Here is a 6,000-nt window from a genome sequence, read left to right on the forward strand (position 1 = left end):
TCAGCTGAGTGCTTGCTGAAACTGTTCAGAATTAAACGTTGCAACATTGTTCCATCCTGATTCTAAACAGGAAAAAGAGAGCAATAGATTGGAAACAACAAGTCTGGGGTTTTAGTGGTAGCTCTGGAGTTAGGAACTCAAATTTCTTTAAGTTCCAAAGGCAGGTTGCAGCTTTCATTGAGGGCCTTCTGAAAAGGCTGGTCTATGCTTCCCCCCCAGTGATAACTGAACTGTGTAATAAGAGTAATTACAGACAAACCAGTTCATTTACAACGCTGCATTCAACAATAAACAGCACACAACACACGTTGAGCCTTCCATCTTCAATCTTGCCATCTTTTTGCAATGCCCTGAGCCTGCTCCTTGGCTTGGCCACCGGTGGAACAGAGGAACAGGTCATGCTCTACAGGTGGGCCAAGACCCACAGAAGAGAGCAAACCCACTTATTTTCCCCTTCGAGAGGAGTAAAGGGATAACGTATGGCTGGAGAGAGACGGTGCCTTTGTGGAACCAGACACAACTTGCTGTATCAAAGGCAGGACAGTTAACAGAGCTGTTATTTGTATTTGATGGGGTGAATGAATGCTGCTACAGGAACTTGGAAGAGGCACAGAATGACTTGGTTGGGAGATTTAGACATCCACGAGACTTTAGGAATGTTTTTTATCCCAGTTAGGTAGGTAGATCTGTAGAACACCTGACATCAAATTTTGCATACCTGAACAACATTTCTCTCAGGTCAGTTCTGCACCTGCACCAGGAGGTGAATAAACATTAGAGATGCAAACATCAGGTGGGTTAATCATCTTGAAATCTCACATCTGGAAACAGAAGCTGAGCTTTTGCTGGCTGCACAGACAAGTGCTGCAGATACCACCTCTGCCTTGGCAGCACCAGGGTTGTAAGCCTCCACGGGACTGGACACCTCCTCTTGGTGGCCTTTGGTTCAATTCCACTTGCAGCATGGAAAGCAGTAACCCTGTCAGCAAATTCCTAAGTGGGGAATTAATATTAATAAATCCTCTATCAGTTTTCCATAAATCAGAAATGCTTTCGCTTCTGGAACAGACTGTTTTACATTCCTTCTTCCCCCTTTGTGAATAGGTCCTTAAGCCATATAATCTTTGTCTGCTACCTGTGGCTGTTCAAAACCATCTTCTGAAAGCAGCTCAGTATACTGTGGATCCCTGGAAGACACCGATGGCTAAATGATTAATACGGCCACGTTGTCAAGACAAGAATGTAAATGAAAAATCGTAACTGTGGGGGCCTTGGATGCAACAGATCCTTCTCCCATCTTTGGTTAGGTAAAGCAGAACCTGCAAACTATTGCCTGTCACTATTCAGGAAGAGCTTTCTTTGACAACTGAAATATGATAATGCAATCCAGAGCTAAGTGCTTTTCATATGGAGTCCTGAAACCTGTACAGATAAATGTGGAAAAGGATGGACAAAAGATCAACTTTTCACTAGACTCGGCTTTCATTTCAGAGATTTTTTGCAGAACCTTGGCTAGAAAACGCAGTTCCAGGTAGAGAGACACCTGTGCGACTCCTCCATTGGGTACTGCACGTCCTACATGCTGTGCCACAGCACTGTTGTTGTGCCCAGCTACTGAAAGCCTGACACGCTCTCACCGAACTTCTGAGGTATGCTTGAGTTTGAATAGGAAGGTCTAACACCACAGGAAGTTGCACGAGATAATATTGGAAATATATTGGAAAATAATATTGGAAAATATTATTGGAATATATTATTGGAAATATATTTCCAATAATATTGGAAAACAGTCTGCTATAGCTTTGATAATCTACGTTCTGACATCTGCTCACAACACCAAGATACAACAGTCACAGGAGTTCATACCCACAGCATTCAGGATACAGAGATGTGGTTTTGCTCTGGAACAAGTGATGACAAGAGCACTGGTCTTGCACAGGAGGCTACAACTCTCACTACAAAGATTGCGTAGCTCCTTCAAGCTGTGTGGTACTGTGGAAATAAGTGTTTTAAAAACTCAAAGCAAGGTGATTTACCTGGCATTGAAAAACTACTAGCTGAAAATGTTAGTGTCTGATCTTTCAGATGTATGTATTTGCATCTCTTGAGATCCAGGACAGGGCAAAGTGAATGCTGTATTGGAACTGAGTCATTAACTCAACGCCTTTTTCCCCTCCCTTTTTAAAAGATAGAGAGGGTTTCTCTTCTCTTCTGTAGAAAAAGGGATGCTACTAATTATCTATATTACAATGCCTTGGAAGAGAACGGAGTCAATGAGTAACTAAAATAGACTGTGCAAGCCTGTCTCTGTGATGCCTGGCACTAACCTGTTACAAAACCACTTCAGTGGTTGAAAGGAAGAAGGCAGAACTTTAAAACTTCCAGATCAAAGAGTCAGACGCTCTGCCATGCTGATGAAAGGAGCAGGTGAACCACTAAACACAAGGAAGAGTTTCTCTCTCTCTCTCTCTCTCTCAATCTTGTGTTGCTTTGCCGGAAAGCCTGTACTGTGATGCCTGTTCTTAGGAACTGGTATTTACTCTCAGGGACCTAAGAATAGCGTGTAGGATCTTGTCTATACCAAACAGATCACAAAACATTTAATGGCTGCTTGTAATTCAAAAAGTTCATAAAGAAGTTGCCTTTATAAAGAGGTCTGTCTCTCGAAAAGTAACTGCTATAAACGGTCTCTACTGCACCAGATCTAAATTCCTCCTTAGATGCCTGTGGCAATTCTTACTGCTGCTTTAAATTATTAATTGCGCCTATTGATTAACAATACCCTACTGGGCTTGCATGCTTGGGTGGTTTGGTACCCTCACTTATAGAAGGGTAGCTCTTTCTGAAGCAGATCAAGTTATAGAAGTTCTTCCTCCTCCCTGCTCCGTGTCAATTTTTGCTGTTACTGGACTGCCTTCCTTCCAGTGAAGGCTGTCCTGAGATGATATTCTGGTCTGACAGCACTTAGCAATGTTTCTGGTATTTGGTAAAACTCTTCTGCCAGCTGTCTTTGAAGACTTTGCAGGTAATGAGTCAGGAGCTGCCATGTGGTGAGAAACAGACAATGAAATGTGGACACAGACAATTGAATCTGCCCACGTGCTATCTGGTGACACAGCGACAACAGGCATTCTTTGAAGGCTGAAGTTAAAATACCATATAATGGCTTGGGTTGGAAGTGGTCTCAGATCATCTAGTTCTAACCCCCTTGCCACAGGCAGGGATGCCACCCACTAGATCAGGTTGCCCAGGGCCTCATCTAAATGTCTAGATGGTACCTCAAGGACCTCTGCTATTTAATAACTGCTCATGAGCATACGGAGGTGCTGAAAAATGCAGCAAGTCCCCATCTCTGTAAGTAACCCTACTGCGAACGAACGAACCACAGCTGATGACTCTGTCTAGTGTAGGATGTCCAGCTAAAGAGAACCCTACAGAAGGATCCTTCTGCTCTCTTCTGATTGTGACTGAGCACAGGACTAATTCTATAGGAAATATTCCTACAGGATGCTGGAGACTTACAGGAAGTTATCTCTTGGTTGCAGCAGATTAGACAATGGTTTAGTAACTACTGAAGGCTGGACATCCACAGAGGCTTGCTTATAAGGGCCAATTCTGAGCCTGATTCGGTAAACAGACTACCGGATTGCTCCATCAGCTCCATCACTGCTACTGGTGATTTCTACTTAAGCAACACAACTGGTAAAGGATCCAGGGACTGCAGAACACATACTATGAAATACCCAAGGTAGTTCCAAGTTTGCAGCATAAAACAGCCCAGTGTTCCCAGGTTTGAGCTATGTACAATGAGAAAGTTAGGATCTGCTTTTTATGCTCCTTGTCACCCTCTATTCAAGGTCTGGCTGTTAGGAGACATGCTGACAGCCTAGGGCAAGAAGTGGAAGAAGCAAAAGTTTCTTCTGGTCTTTTTCAGTGTTTCTGCTCAAGCAAACTAGAACCAGAGACAAGATGCCTTTTTGACAAGGTGACAGTGAGGCAAGATGTTTTACTTGCTCAGCCTTCTTAGGAGATTCAGATAATTTAGAAGATTCGGGTAATGCTCAAACCAAATGGTATCTTACATGGACAGCCTTACCACCACTACATTACACAGGAATTTTCTGAATGTTCTGAATGTACTCGTTCCTCCTGGGCTAAAACAGTTCCTCCAACAGAAAACTAAGAGCAATGCTACAATTTCCAATACTAAAACCAATCTTAGCAGTTAGATGTCAATGAACTATAAGTTAGTGAACAACAGATGACTACCTGGCATAATAGGCTAATAAAAAAGCTCTACTGATAGCCACCGTCAGTCTGGAGGAATGAACACTGCTCTTCCACAGAGCTGTTGCTTCCACGTGTACTGCACAAGAACATGCTCCTGTACCTGTAGAGGATGAAGAAAGGAACAGCAAATACATATGATTTGTTTTTTAATATAGAGGGTGATGAAGAAATTCCTATCCCAAGGGTACGCTTTATGTAGAAATCAGAGTAGTTTCACTAGGCCTAGAAGTCTCAAAGGAAGAGTCTATTGGCAGCTTGAAAAACTCAGCCACTACAAATCACCAGGAACAGATGCTGTTCTCACAAGAACTCTGAAATCAATGTAAAGATTAGAGATACAGATAATGTCAATTACCTTTAATAATATCCCCTGCTCTAGGCTGGGTATCTGCTCATACCTAAACACACAGAGAAAAAGGTACAGCTTTAGAGAAAACTGACTGACAAATACTTTCACACATTAAGGCAGTGCCTTTCAAAAGCTACTTACTTTATGCCTGAAGAAGCATAAAACGATGGGATCACACTCCTACAGCCTTGCCAAGTACGCCGTATGTTTTAAGCTACTAGAATTGCTTGAAAGAAATACAAGTTACAAGGATGCTCCAAGAGCCTTGAAGGATTCTTCAAGTTTAATCATATTTTGGAAATTAAGTATCCAAGCACACTTCAGAGGAGGAAAAAAGATTGTAATTTTTCTGACCAGGATAAGCTGTTTCACCCAGAAAAGGCTCCTGTCAATCCCTAGTTTGGGATGAAGGTCGTAAAACCTGCTTGTCAGAAATAAAACAAAATTGAGGGCAGAGTGAAGAGGTGAACGATTGCTAGTAGTTAAGTAAGTCAAACTGGTCAGGTTCTTTACCTCTGTTACTTCCCTTCTTGAGCTGCTGTATAGAAACCAAGAGCACAAAAAACAGTTTAAGGAGATCTTTACTGCTGCTCTCTCCAGCAATGTAAAAAACTTTGGCATAGCAGATGTCTGTGATCCAATTCATAAATACTCAGCTATCTCAGCATTCATCTTCTGGAAACATAAGGTACTCCTTTAGCACAGTTTAATGGGGACTATAATTTACTGTATGCTCTTTTTACTAGTACTTCAGGAAACATCTTAGGAAGAGAATATGGAACTTGCAAAGAACTGCACAGTTAGTCCAATAAAAGCAAATTCAACTACCCTTTGAAATCCTACCTGCAGCTTGCTTTCATCTGGTAATGGTAATAGTTATCACTGCCAACAACCTTTGAACAAAACTGTTTTGTGACTTCTGTGCTTTTTTGCACATATAATTGATTTAACAAGAAAGATGGGGAACATCTGCGGACAACTTCCCCCAGGCACTTTTTCAGAAGCAAAAGACGTGAACATGAGTCTCCCCCCAGGCTTGTGAAGAACCCAAAACCCAGGTTCCTTTTCTCTGGTGAGTCCCTTAGCCTTGAAATCACTTCAACCAACTTCTTTGACTCGACTGATGGATTGTAGCAGGTCATGCCAACTTTTAAAGCAGCTCACTGGACTTAGCGACCTTTGGCCTGTCCCCGTCTTTCCCATTCCTCCTCTTCAGTCGCAGCATGTATTATTACCCTCATTTTTTTATCTGTTCAACTGTGTATTTTTCAACTGTTTTATCTGATTACAGTTAATTTTTTATCATGTACCAAAGAGGACAGGGAGAAAGAAAGAGTCCTTGAACACTTTGGCTTTCTCCG

Source organism: Oxyura jamaicensis, chromosome 1, assembly GCF_011077185.1.
Source record: "Oxyura jamaicensis isolate SHBP4307 breed ruddy duck chromosome 1, BPBGC_Ojam_1.0, whole genome shotgun sequence".
Taxonomy (NCBI): domain Eukaryota; kingdom Metazoa; phylum Chordata; class Aves; order Anseriformes; family Anatidae; genus Oxyura; species Oxyura jamaicensis.